The 14,269-nt window shown below is 37.4% G+C and overlaps 1 protein-coding gene across 1 annotated transcript in view; it reads right to left on the reverse strand.

Annotated features, from left to right (window-relative positions):
- Positions 1 to 13,659, reverse strand: part of LOC120629227 (protein singed) — a 61,585-nt gene extending 47,926 nt beyond the window's left edge. The window contains exon 1 of the mRNA XM_039898095.1: positions 13,386 to 13,659. The gene's annotated coding sequence lies outside the window, so the exon portion shown is untranslated. The remainder of the gene's footprint in view (positions 1 to 13,385) is intronic.
- Between the last annotated feature and the right edge of the window lie 610 nt (positions 13,660 to 14,269).

Here is a 14,269-nt window from a genome sequence, read left to right on the forward strand (position 1 = left end):
GAAAGTAACTAAAATAGAATAGCCTAGCAGTTTCTATGTCCGTCACGTGGCGTATCTTTTTCACTGCATAGACCCCATTGGAGTTTAGCATCTAACGTTACTCCTACAAAAACTGCCGTATCTACCAGATTCAATTCCTCATTATTAAGTAGTAAAGTGGTTTTTATATGGTCGTAAAATGAAAGTTTAAATGGGACAACTCAGAAGTCATTGGGAACGAAGTTGATTGAATCTGTTTTTTCGCAAAATTTCATATGATTCTAGTTTGACGTAACTCAGCCTATCGTGCTGGCACGTAAAGCACGCATGGCCAGCATACCGAAAGTAATTAGAAAAACACTTTACATAAGTAGGTACCTATAAAAATTAAGTTAAAATATAAATCACGGATATTAATCGTATTTTTCATGGTCCGTGCTATACTAACGCAATTATTTCTCGGAAATAAAAGAAACAAGACTTTTTTTGCGGAATAATTCAAGCAATCAGCGTCCAAAAGATAATGTACGTACCTAGATAGTTAATGCAACTTAGAAAAAGAAGCAGAACTCATTAAAAGAGTTGTTGTGTTCGCAGCGGACCGTGACGGACAGACAGATGTTCACGTCGTACATGTAGAGACTTCTTCGTATACTAGTTACCCATAGAGTAATTTTAAATGCAAATAAATAAGAAACTACTTTTAGGAAACTTAATTTCAAAAGCCAATTAGGTAAATAGCTTTATAAAGTTAAGCCGAACAAAATTGTTAACATTTATACCTGTTAAAGTCGAAATTATTAAAATATAAGTTGTCATAAATAAACATTTGAAATGTTTTGAATTAGTTTATATGGAAAAATAAATATGCTTCTTTTCATTTAATATTTTTACGGCGTAATTCCTTATGTAATATGCTTATCCGAACTTCAACAGTATTCGGTTATTCAGTTACACGTGGGATATAAGATATATACACATTTGAGCTTAATCATACTAACAGTATGAATTCAAAGTTTGCTTGATTGTTTATTTGTTTGCACAGGTATTTCAAACAACGTTTATTGCTGAGGTGTCCACCTTTTTATATCCATTGAGGCCCTTGTGTTAGAAATTCGTTCCAGGTGACCCGCCCATCTTTGACGTAAAGTACCTGACAACGGTTTCACGCTCGAAGCTCTTTTCATCTCCAAATAACCCCTGTTCCCTATTATAACATCCATCCTAAACAAACAAGAGGGAATCTACAAGTTATTTATAGCCTACATTGTCATTAAACTTAACCAAACTGAGAGTTAATCTAATTTTAACTAACTCACGCCCTCTAAAAATCTATACCGCTACTTTCATAAATGTTTTGACTAATTGTTTTAACTTTTAACATTCGTGAAACGTTGGGTGGATGCGGCGTTTAAAAATAAACTTAGAATTAATAAGGCGTTATCTTTTACAGGTTTTGCTTTGTATTGATCATTTATGTACATTTGGCATCCCTAACTTTAGTGTTTCAACTTAAAAACCTTGAGATAAACTGATTTTGTGACAACTTTATGTCCACCAACCCGTACTTGGCCAGCTAACTATGGTGTAAAACCCTGCTAATTTTGAGAAGAACTAGTGCTCTGTATTGGCCCGGTAATAGGTTGATGATAACGATGACGATGAATTCGATTAGCTGTACGTGCATGACTTAGCATTGTTTTGTAGCATTTTTGGTCTAGTTGTTTATAAATGCTAATGATTTTTTATCGTTTTGATATAGGGGTGCAATTTCATACATGACCACCAAGTTAATTGCTTGCTGAGTTCCACCCGGCTGCTTAAATGCGAGTTGGTGGGATTTTAAGGCGATTAACACACGATAGGGATAATAACTGAGGCGTCTTAACGTGCTCTGAGGCACGACGGACAATGTCAATTTTAAAACATATAAATACTGTTAAACAAGAACATATTTACAAATAACTACGAGTTGGAATACCCTGTAGAATAGGCATACAATTATTTACAGCTTTACCTTAACTATGCGGCGGAGTTCTATTTTTGTATCATCGCGATTCACCGCACTGCGGGTTGTTTGTTTTGTCTCTGGACGTATCCAGCTCGCTCTTTGTTGGGGCAGGTCGCCAGATAAATATTGACGGTTAAAAAAAGAACAGACAGGTTCGGATTTTGTATATATTAGTTGAAGGACCAAGCGAAAGGCCCACCTCATAGTGAGCGGAAGCCCATCAGCTATAAACAGAGCAACATTTCGCAGGGCATGCGAGGACACAAGACACAAAGTGGCGTCCTGTGTCCTTCAAACTGAGTCGTGGGTGATAAGCCTCACGGTCTTGTTACCGCACCAGCAACCACAGACCCAACTTCAACAATGCAGCTTGGCGGCAGGAATAACCATGGCGGTAAAACCCCGGACGAGCTAAGTCCCAAAAAGCCATACTACTAGGTACTAAAAGTCTAGTTATTAGCATAGGTGTTAGGCCTCATGTGTCTGTGTTTATACCGGCAACCACGTTCTTCTGACCGGAACACGGAAATGCTTATCGACAACAATACTGCTTTGCGGCAAAAATAAGCATTTCGTGGTGACCTGGGGTTATTTTTTAAGATCATAAGCTCTCGCTCCGACCCTTAGGAGCGGAGTCAAAAACGGACGGTCAGTGGAGTTTTAGTAGGTAATAGAGTCCTGTTGGCAATTTACGGGTATAAAAATCTAATTATAAACTATTTATACTGTTTAAATTGAAATACCGCGCCATAAATCGCACGCCTACCATGTGTCACTGTCAATGACAATCTAAGTCAAAAACAAATCGTTAAAGACAAGATAAAAGCTTCGGACTAAATAAATCCAATGAGTCATAAGTTAAACCGTACTCATGTCTTATGCAGCTGCACGCAATTGAGTTTAAAAGGGCTCAAGAAAAAAGCAAAACAAAAACAGTCATCGTTCTGCCGTGCCCGCGCCCGTGACCTTGACACTGTCGCCCGCGCCATGTTGCTTTGGAACGCCACTTCCAAATTTAAACGTGCAGTTCAGAAAAGAGAATTCCATTTCCAAATATAAAAACATGTATAACAGTTAGAATTTAAAATGTCTATTTCAAATGTGTTCAATAGTCATATTGCCATTTCTTTTTCTTTATTGAGTGCTAGAACTTCGTGCGCGTTTTTTTACGAATCCTGGGATCTAAAGTAGCTTTAGACTCTGTGCCAAAAATCTAGTTGATTGGTTGCTTAGTTAGGCTTTAAGGAGAAACAAACAAACGAACACACTTTCGCATTTATAATATTAGTTAGAATGCAATTTTTTTTTTCTTACTTCCAAAATTTATAAATAATCGATGTAATTCAAAAACTTCAGATTGTAATTTGAATTGAGTGGTGCTATCTTTGTATAGATGACATCAGGTTAAAATTGGGAACTGCCCAATTTGAATTAATTAATTATTGATTTATTTTTAGGGCTTCATTGAAAGCTTTCTATGGACAGTAGTGAGACTTTACAAATTAACGGAGGTTGGCTCCACTGAATTCTTGTACAAAACGAAATGGAACCTCTTAGCTTTTTATTAAGAAACCAGTAATAAATGTTTTCAACATGGCCGTCCAGCGATTTGTCGCATAATAAGCCGCTACAGCAATAGACACGATGTTCAATAACATAATTAATTCAATACTCCATTGTCTGGACGCAGCTGGAGCCGTGTAGGACGCGGCGTGCATAATGAACTAAATGCATTCAGTACGGAGGATGTGACATAGACAAATCCTTTTTTTTAACACCACTTTAAGGATCAGAGGCAAAGGTTAAGTTTTAGTTATTCAAGATGTCAGTGTCTCTAAACCAACTTTGTCATCTTCTAACGCCGCTAAAGGCTTCATCTTCCAAAATCAATTTATACAATTTTTTTTAAAAAGCTCTCAAGTTTCAGAACTGTAAATGTTTTTCAGTGTCTGGATGTTGATCTGTATATTACAAGTATTTATGTATATTATTCATAAAAATGTTCATCAGTCATCTTAGTACCCATAACACAAGCTACGCTTACTTTGGGGCTAGATGGCGATGTGCAGCGTATTGTCGATTTTTTATTATATTAGTATTAGTATCTTTTTAAACTATGGGACCGACGGCAAGGGGGGGGGGGGGGCTTACGTCAATTTACTAACTCTTGGATAGTACTACGAATTTTTAACAGTAAACTGGGAATCGAACCTGGGACCTTGTGATCCGTATTCGAATTTGCAAACCATTACTTATGGAATCTAATAATAAATATTGAGTTGGCTGGCTGGAAGCCCCATTATAATCATTGTCTGAATTACATTTGAAAGCACTAGGCGTTCATGAGCAAGGTATAGGTGAGCCACTTAAAAGGGCATACGGCCAGAGCTCGCTCTTCGCTCCTTACTTAGCTGCACACATGGAGTAATTATGCATTATGCAAAAGTGACATTGCACATACATAGCTGAACTAAGCAAAGGCCGGCAGTTATTATGCAAAACAACTCCTGCGGTGCTATTACTACGGATGGGCCAGCTACGTACGTTCCAACCTTAACAAGTTATATCAACCAATTAAGTTGGGCTGTCAGGCTGACTTGCCCACCAATCTGTAGGTAGGTTTGCGATAAATTCGCTTACTCATAATACGTCCTTTTCAAACTGCTCGAGGTTTTGATTGTCATCAAGGCATTTGGAACCAATCATGCATTCAAGGCCATTTCGTAGATACAAGTTTCTCTCTACTACTCCACGATATCTTAGCCTACTGTAAATAGGATTGCAGTTAGTTATAAAAGATGATTATATTATGAAAATTAAGCTTTATTTGCTATACTTCGCGAACAGCAGGAGAATCTGTGTGGTGTAATTTATAATTTCTTCAATCCGTACACTCCACACCAAACAGATCCTCGCCAATGAACCCTCTTCGCACGTTTCGCTCCGTTGCAGCAAGTGATATTTTAATTGATCGAGACGCACATAACTTAGAAAAGTTAAAGGTGGAATTGAGGCTGGAATTTGGCTTTCTGAAAGTGAAGCCGAAGGCTTACCCACTGGGGTATCAGTATCACCGCTTTAAACACAAAAAAATAATATAGGTAATAGTACAAAATAGTACCTACTTTGTACCGATATTTTTGATTTTATCATATGGGTACAATATTTAAATATTGCGCATTGGCTACTTGTGGTCCCTACTCTAAAGGAACGAAATGAAATTAATAAATTTAACTTTGAATTGGAAGTTGGCACGTCTGTAGATATTATATAACTTGAGGATCATTCAAGAAAAGCGAATATATTCCTACATTGCTAATTAGGTGCTCAGGGCGTCAGTGACAATAACTATATTAGCGCCTGGCTAAATACGGAACGCTGATTACGTGCAGTGCATATGCTGGACATCGCGAATGACTCAGCATACAAACGGATTTCGGTTAGAAAATCTGGTAGTTGTAGAGCTTTTTTTGACAGAGCTAGTCCGGGGAAGTTCTATCGTCATGCTTAATAGTGCCGCTAAGCGGCATTATTGCAATTCTGTGTTACGATCTGAAGGGCGTGGTTGCCGGTGTAGCTACAGGCACATGAGGATTGACACCTACGCCTTAACTTGATGTACACAGGGCGGCATGTTGCAAGACGTGCTCCTTGCATGCCCTGTGGTGTTTTTAAAGACGAAGTTTTTCCACTTTCATTATTATTATCATTGTTATCGTTTTAATATAGTTTGCATTCCACAAAATTTAGTAAAAAAGTAAAAACTCCATCAATTGTAGTGCCGGAACTTATTGTTGACGTTTGAGGACTGATTAAAAAAAAAGAAAAAGATGGCGCGTAACGGAAAAATGTGACGGTAATTTTTTTCCAACGCCGATAAAGGAGTTTTAACTTTCACTTCAAAAATCTGCCTTTGTGATTCGTTCAGAGTTTCTGTAATGTTCTTAATTCTGTGCCCGGGACCTGCGCCAAAATGGAGGAAAAGGCCGTTAAATATCATAAGTTTAAAAAAAAATTAAACATGAAAATGTCCAAGCATTTTAAGACATTTGGAACACGGCTTGTCATACCCGTGTCCAATGCAAAGCGACATGTACGTGAAGCAATTCAAATTATAAATACAACTCCATTTACAGATCAGAGTGTTACACTCAATAAATAATTTAAAACCTCTTGTTTACACCGCAACACCACCTGTGTCAATAATGCATGAACTTGGGGCTTTGCTGCGCCAAAATGACAACTACCACCGTGGAATAAGATTGAATTTTATGCCAATGGAATAATTATTAATTATTGTTTTTCTTCTTGTATTTATGTTTTCAATTTATATTATAAATTGTGTGCAATAAAGAATTTATCTATCTATCTATCTATTAATTATTCATATATTATGCATGCCCAGACTACTATTGAATTGTATTGTATAGGAAAGTGACTGTAATGTTATGATTTTACGATAGTGAGATATTATGATGGGCTAGCCTCGAACATCGAACCCTGACATCTTACTTAAAGGCCACAAATTTCAAACGCCAGGGGTCTTCTTAGAAGCAGGAACGAAGTATTATAATCTATTTGACGGCCGGTTGGCGCTGTGGGCAGCCACACTGCTTTCAGAGTACATGGCCGTGAATTCGATTCCCATAACTGGAAAATGTGATGAACATGAATGTTTTTCAGTGTCTGGATGTTTATCTGTATATTATTAGTATTTTATGCATACTTTTCATAAAAAGTATTCATCAGTCAACTTAGTATCCATTACACAAGCTACGCTTACTTAGGGGCTAGATGGCGATGTATGTATTGATATTGTATTTTTTAATTTATTTATAGGAGTGCAGTCCTCCATTTTCATCCACTTCCATTAGATCTTCAAATAAAAACTAAATCTCATCTAGCTGGATATCCTTTTCTGATGAACAATGAGTAACTGGAATCGATTCGTTGGAAATATGGATTGCAATAAATATGTAAAAGAAAAACGGGGACAGGTTAGTAATTAGGACTTCGGCTTAACTTCTAGTGCCGAATTCGATTCCCAGCACGCACCTCTAACTTTTTTAAGTTATGTGCGTTTTATTCAATTAAAATATCGCTTGCTTTAACGGTGAAGGAAAACATCGTGAGGAAACCGGCATACCTGAGAGTTCTCCATAATGTTCCCAAAGGCGTGTTGAGTCAACCAATCCGCACTGGGCCAGCGTGGTGGACTACGGCCTAAACCATTCTCATTGTGGGAGGAAACCCTTGCCTGTATTGGGCCGGTACTGGTTTTATATGATAGACTTCGCTAAAAACACAGCAAAATACAATAACACTAGTTCCAAACTTTCTACTTTCACTAGAACATCGCGATTATAGTCAGATAAGCGTGATACACGATGATTATCATCTCGGATAGCGATAACAGTGAGATAAGAGCAATAATGTCAACAGCATCCCGAATTCCCTCTTGAATGGTTAACAAGCGATAAGTTCAACAAGCGATAAGCTATCACGCATCGACTGGCAAATCACGCCCCCTATAATAACTCAAATATTTGGATGAAACGTTTATTCCCGTCTTATATTAAACAAGCGTTTTTAAATGTATAATTAAGGTACTTAAGAGTACGCTGACCTGTTGCTGTTTGTATGTACCTAGTCATAATTTCCGAGCAAAACAATGTGACGCAAATCATATTTAGGAACTACAAAATTATTTATGGATAATCCATTTATTATCTGAAACCTAAAATATATTTACGAAAATTCTTGCACTAACCGTATAAATATGAAATTCGTGATTACAAACAATGTAAAAACTATGGCTACTTAAATTCAAGCTATAGGTCTTTCTTGTAATACAGATGATTACCGCGATTGAAAAGGGCATCTATGTGTCGCAATGGTACATAACATTTTGACAAATAGATGACATTTTCAATCGCCTGTGCAATTATATTGGTTTGAAATTGGAACAGTTCAAGTACAGACAAACTATTCCAATTTCAAAACAATATAATTTATAGTATAACGAATAACGTTACTAAGCAAAATGAGCGGGTAGCGCAACCTTAACTCATAACCAACTAAATATTTTTCTATTGACACCATAACTGAAACTTTCTCGCACATTGTGTTAAAATAAGAAAACTGCGAGCGGTGAGTTAGTGCGACATTTAATTAACATTTAACTAATTATCGAGCTTTGCGGCTCGCACGGTGGAACGTTGCAGAGATGACTGCTCATTCTTATTTCATTCTCATTTCGTTCATTTCAATGCAATTATCGTAATCCACTGGTGATACTTTAATTACTCTCGCGCCGCGCCGTGGGCGAATATGAATTACTGTAAGAGTATTTTAATTAGTATACATCTGTTATCTAATTAAGTCAAGATATTTTTTTTCCCTCTGCAAGTTAGCTCTTGACTGCTATATCACCTGGTGATTGTGTAGTCTAAGATAGTAGAGGGCTAACCTGTTTGGGGCATGGCCCATAATCTGTGGTCTGAGAGAAAAATCGGAAATTATAAAATCGAAAATGCACCCTCCGCAGAGCGTACCCGGGCCTTCTTATAAAAACACAGCGCGCAACCTGCGCCAGGGAGGGTTATACTCCACACCAAACAGATCTTAGTCAATGTACCCTCTACGCACGTTTCGCTCCGAAACCTGAAAAACCTCAGAAGATAGAATCTCCTGCTTATCGCGGAGTATAGCAAATTAAGTTTAATTTACATAACATATCATGGAATGCCGCAAAGTAAAGCCTGCCAATCCAATAGAATAATGATTGTACAATGCTGATGATGTAAAAGAGCAACTGCAGAGTTACTTGCCGGCTTCTTCTCGGTAGAATCAGCATGTCGAACCGGCGTTAGAAACGGCCTTGACGTTTCAGAGGTGAGTAGTAAATTAAGTATTAAGCCTACTTGAAATAAATGAATTAAGAGTTTGATTTTGTGGCCATTTTCGCTTCGCAAGGGACGGTACCACCTCCCAAACAACAAAGAACCTTCTAGCTTGGCAACTACAAAGAAATGGTTTCGGTATCTTTCCAGGTCAACGTAGGTGGCCTACATTCAGTCTCATCCAGTGCGTGCCACCCGGCACTAAATCCAAGTTAACGGCTGGTCCGGCCACTTCAGCTCATTGGCTTGATAAATCGTATCTAACTACCGTGGCCGGAACGACGCGCGCTCTCGCATCGCGTCCGGAATACATTCGGCGTTCTAGCCTACTTAGTTTTCCTGAACGGCGCAAATTGCAATTATTCGAATCAATAAATTTAAATTTATGAACTCTATTCAAATAAACATATGGCAGACACCTATGAAGCGTTCATAGAAAAACAACCAAATTATATTTTTTTTCTATTATTGTGAGCTGCTACATAATTTAACTTAGAACTCAGCTTGAGTTCCAAACGCACCCTCTTCTGATGAACCCACGGCACGGGTATTTTATTTGTAAGCTGACAAGAAACTCAGTAGGTAGTTGTTCTTTTACAACACCAACATTTTTACTATAATTATCAATGTCTTGCCAGAAATGATAGCAGGTAGACTTCCAAGCATGGGCTGCTATTCATCAATGGTAAGGTAACCTCGCTTTAAGAAATGTGTTTTAATATATTGTTTAAACGTAGGCATTGGAAGGTCCAAAATTACCTTTGGAATCATGGTATAAAAACATATACTCAACCCCACTAATTAATGACTTCAAACAGAAGACTAAACAAAGACAAAACATCTCTTTCTATACATATTTATATACTAGCTTGCCCGCGTTCTGTGTCCGCGTTTATAAATGTTTTTTTACAAATCCCGTACGAGCAGTGCGTTAGTAACGTTTTCTCCGTTCATTTAACTAATTCTATGGCAAAAATCAATGTCTTGCTTAGGTAGGAGCGGAAGGAAGGACAAACAAACTAATAAACCAACAAACTCTCGAATTTGTAATATTAGTTAGGATTGTGACATACCTACGTATCGTGTAAGTGTGCAATAATAATCAATTACTAGAAATAGAAAACCATTCTTCCAACTAGGTGAGTACATAGCACGAATCAGGAATGCTAGGTCTCCTAAGCCAGGATTTCGCGACCCCTGCGTGCCGACGCGCGAAAGGCCAGCATTCCAGCCATACGTGTACCCACCCTACCGTGAAAAGGACAGCTGACGGCGCCCACTAAAGTGGGAGAGGGACACATAGGATTCTATAAATATCAGCTAAATCCAAAGACTTGCACTTATCAAGCAAGTTATGCAAAATATATTGTTTCAATGTACACGATATTATTTTAGAAAGTAACTAAGGTTTCGCTTATCTGATCTACGATAATGTGTTATTGCTGCTAATATATAGCAGCAATAACACGTCCAGCCACTAAATTGAAATTCGTTTCTAGAATACATTTGAGGATGGCGTAGTGAAGAACGCTGTGGTCTTTATGGGGGGCGGTTCCGAATTATATACTTGTTGGAAATTTGTAATTTCTAAATTTTGTCTGGTCAGCACGGCTAGCATGGGCAGGATACAACTATATCCCAGGGGAAAGGATAAAAATTTATCTTCTCTTACAGCTTTATCAACTCTCAGAGCACTGGCGCACAAGTAGAAATAATATCCAAATAATTTTTATGATTTTTATTAGTGTTTTTACTTACACTTGGAGGAATTATCAATAAAAATTAAAAAAGCAATGTGTCATCTCTTGTTTCAAACATGTCTCATTGTAATATGGACCTTTGAAAAAGTAGATCGAAACTGCAACGTTTCCTACTAGATGACGCTACAGTCGCTATAAGACTGATGTGAAAGGCATACTAATTTCGGCATCGACGGTAGGAGAGCCGTAGCTTAATTGGTGAAAGCGCTCAGGCCGCGATTGCCCGAGAGTCGCAGGTTCAAATCCTGTCCAAATAATATATGTGTAATAATAAACCGGGGTAAACTTCCCCAACTGTTCTCGTGATTTAGCAGGTGCACACGTTAATTATATCCCCTGTCCCCCCCTGTATAGTCGGGGATATCCATTTTGTCCCCTGCCTGTGCTAGCCCTGCTGGTCTGGTAGGATTGCGGATTTACGGAGGTAATAATACTGTTCCGGTAATAATATTTGTTCACTAAAATAATGTTTAACACATTTCATCAGATAAATCTATTAAAAAGAAAGCCTACCTAGGTACGTAGCAACTTCTCAACGCGGGTTCTTTAATATGATTTTACGTAGAGCCCCCAGAAGGTGGATGGGCGAAAGGTAATTGTATTGCGGTTTTTTTTTAATTTTGAATCTTTGGCTCTGTAGTGATGTATTAAACCAGTGACAATAGCGAATACCCTTATGGCAACACTTTTATAGTCATAATACTTCTATATAAATCATTAATACTACTTAACATTACCTTAATAATGTTTAATCGAGAGAAGTCGAGAATATGAAGACAGAGCCGCGGAAGTAAATTGAAATATATTACGATCAGGTCACGTAGATACCGGGACGGTTAAAGTTTTGTACCTACAATCACGATCTCCGTGAGGGAAACGTGACTTATCTTTTAGATGCATTTACGTACTTAGATCTCTTCTCTGCAAGATAAATTGCAGTGAGTGGGGTATGTAAGTATACAGTAGGTATCTATTACAATAATAGGTACCTACCTACCTCAACTGTACCTAGAAGCGGTGATAGCCTTGTGGGTAAGGCTTCGGCTTCCCTTTTGGGAGGACCAAGTTCGATCCCCGGAACTCACATGAAAATTTTCAGTTTTTTTTTTTACAATACACACACCGCCATCTAGCGCCAAAGTAAGCGTAGCTTGTGTTATGGGTACTAAGATGACTGATGAATATTTTTATGAATAATATATATATAAATACTTATAATATACAGATAAAACACCCAGACACTGAAAAACATTCATGTTCATCACACAAGCATTTTTCAGTTGTGGGAATCGAACCCACGGCCTTGGACTCAGAAAGCAGGGTCTTTGCCCACTGCGCCAGTCGGCCGTCAGAGTTATGTGCGTTTTAAGCAATTAATATCAGCAGCACAACCTTTTTTCTCCCCGGCGAAAGGATAAAACTGTATCTTCTCCCACAGCTTTATCAAACCCTCCGAGCATTGTGCACAAGTGGAAATAATATCCAAATAATATACCTACGTGTATAGACGGGGGTCAAATTTTCCTATTCCCTGTTGGTGGTTAAGTACCTATTCCAAATTTAATTATGTTTATTTCTTTAATTATATAGATTTTTATTTTTGTATTATTTAACTACCTAACTGATATTGCGTTATAATAAAACTGTCAATGTATTACCTAGGTAAATACCTTTTTCTACAAACGTAGAATAAGGCGAAGATGAAACTTTTGAAAAGATTTTAAATTTTGCTACGCCAAAGGGGTAGGTATAGCTTTTTACGCGTGTACATAAGTACAAACACGCTTTTTTTTTGTAGTTTATGTATCGTCTATTGCTTAACTTAAGCTTAATTTTTTTTTCTCCGCGAAAATTATAGCAACGTAATCTTACTTTCATCGTATATCTTGGAATTCCGCAGTAACGCCTGCTTCTATCCAATACATTTTCCGTCGTTCCTACTTATGTCATAGCGCGTTTTTCAAAGAAACTACCCGAATGGTTTTATAATTATTTCTAATTTAGTTACCTATCTACCTACGTAATCACTAATGAGAAATCAAGACAATTCGGATAGCTATCACAAGAGATTTTCAAAAAACTAAACAAACTATAACAATTTTTTTGTAATGAATTTAAATTTTATTCCGTTACTGACGTACTTATCTAAATATTTAACTATTGAAACTACTCTATATAAAATCACGTATAACAGCAGATAGGTTTATAAAAGCACCTAATGCGTATAGGTAACTTACTGGAATTGTGGTAAATAGGTGATTAACCTCACTGTAGGTAGGTACTCATTTTGAATGATGCACATGGGTTACGAGGAAAATGTAATATTCTACATAAGATTAAAATTACAATGTATAGAAAAATACTTATATACCTACCTATAATAAAAAATAGATCTCTTACTTTGTATAAAAATGTCGATATATATTTCATACTGAATTCAATTATTACGATTGCATTTTTATCCTCTCAGATAGCTCGCTTTACATAAATAAAAATATGTATTCAAATAGTGAAACTGCAAAACGAGATAACTGTAGGTAGGTATAGACAGTGAGAGCGAGGGTGTAGACATTGTAGGTATGTCGATTGGCGGTGCCGACTACGCCGGGCCCGGGAGGCCGGGACAATCGATTCCGACCTCCCCTGCCGTCGCGCCGGGCCCGGGGCAACCACCCGGCACCAGCCACGCCGTAAAAAACACCCATCAAGCGTAAAAATCATATAAAAACTCACCTTTTCTCTTGACCAAGCACACAACCAAAGAAGTGCAGTCGCGTAGATCGCGAAAAAACACTTGCACTCAATAAAAAAAGTCTTATAACTTCAATTATAACACAAACATAAATTAACTTAACACCTCGAGTCTAATTTTAATTATTTGTAACGTTTACGATTGTCTTTTAATAGTTTAAATCTGGTCTACCGGGTAAGTAGGGACCGGTGCGATTTCAAATTCTAATTTTCAAACAAAACAACGATGTAACCCCCACGACTTTTCGCGGCGGACTGAGCGCAATGAACATGGCGCTGGTCGAGCGTTTGAGGAGCACGCGAGTGAATGTAGCAACGGGAAACCCGTTAGATAATGCACCAATAGAGATCAAAATATGCGCTTGTAGACAGCCAATAGGCAAATAATTATTGTCGGCGGACATATTGTACGTGAAAGTTTGAACTTCGAATTTGAAAAGTTATTCAGCTTTTCTTTTGTTGTTTATATTCGGTTTTTTTTTCTTATTTGAATCATGTACCTAAGTGAAATTGTGTCTTGATTAGCATTCTCTCAAAGGTATATTTTATATTCAAGTTTTTGCTTCTGTTGCTATTGTTAGATTCTTGTGTTTTCTTATAATTTGCTTTGATGGTATATAGTTGTAGGGTAGATACCCATAGTAGATACTTAGGACAAAGTAACTTAGTCATAATAAGTGATTTTAAATTGGATCATTTATAATTTTTACGTCCTACCTACTATATCAAAAACCATAAAATAAAAGGGAACTTATTTTGATTATTAAAAACAACAAAACAACGATTTATAAAGATTTTTTTAGGCCAAGGTACGTATTCAAAGAGGAGACGCCATATGCCATGACCCAGTAGTGCAGATGAAACTT

This window comes from Pararge aegeria, chromosome 14 (genome assembly GCF_905163445.1).
Source record: "Pararge aegeria chromosome 14, ilParAegt1.1, whole genome shotgun sequence".
NCBI lineage: Eukaryota > Metazoa > Arthropoda > Insecta > Lepidoptera > Nymphalidae > Pararge > Pararge aegeria.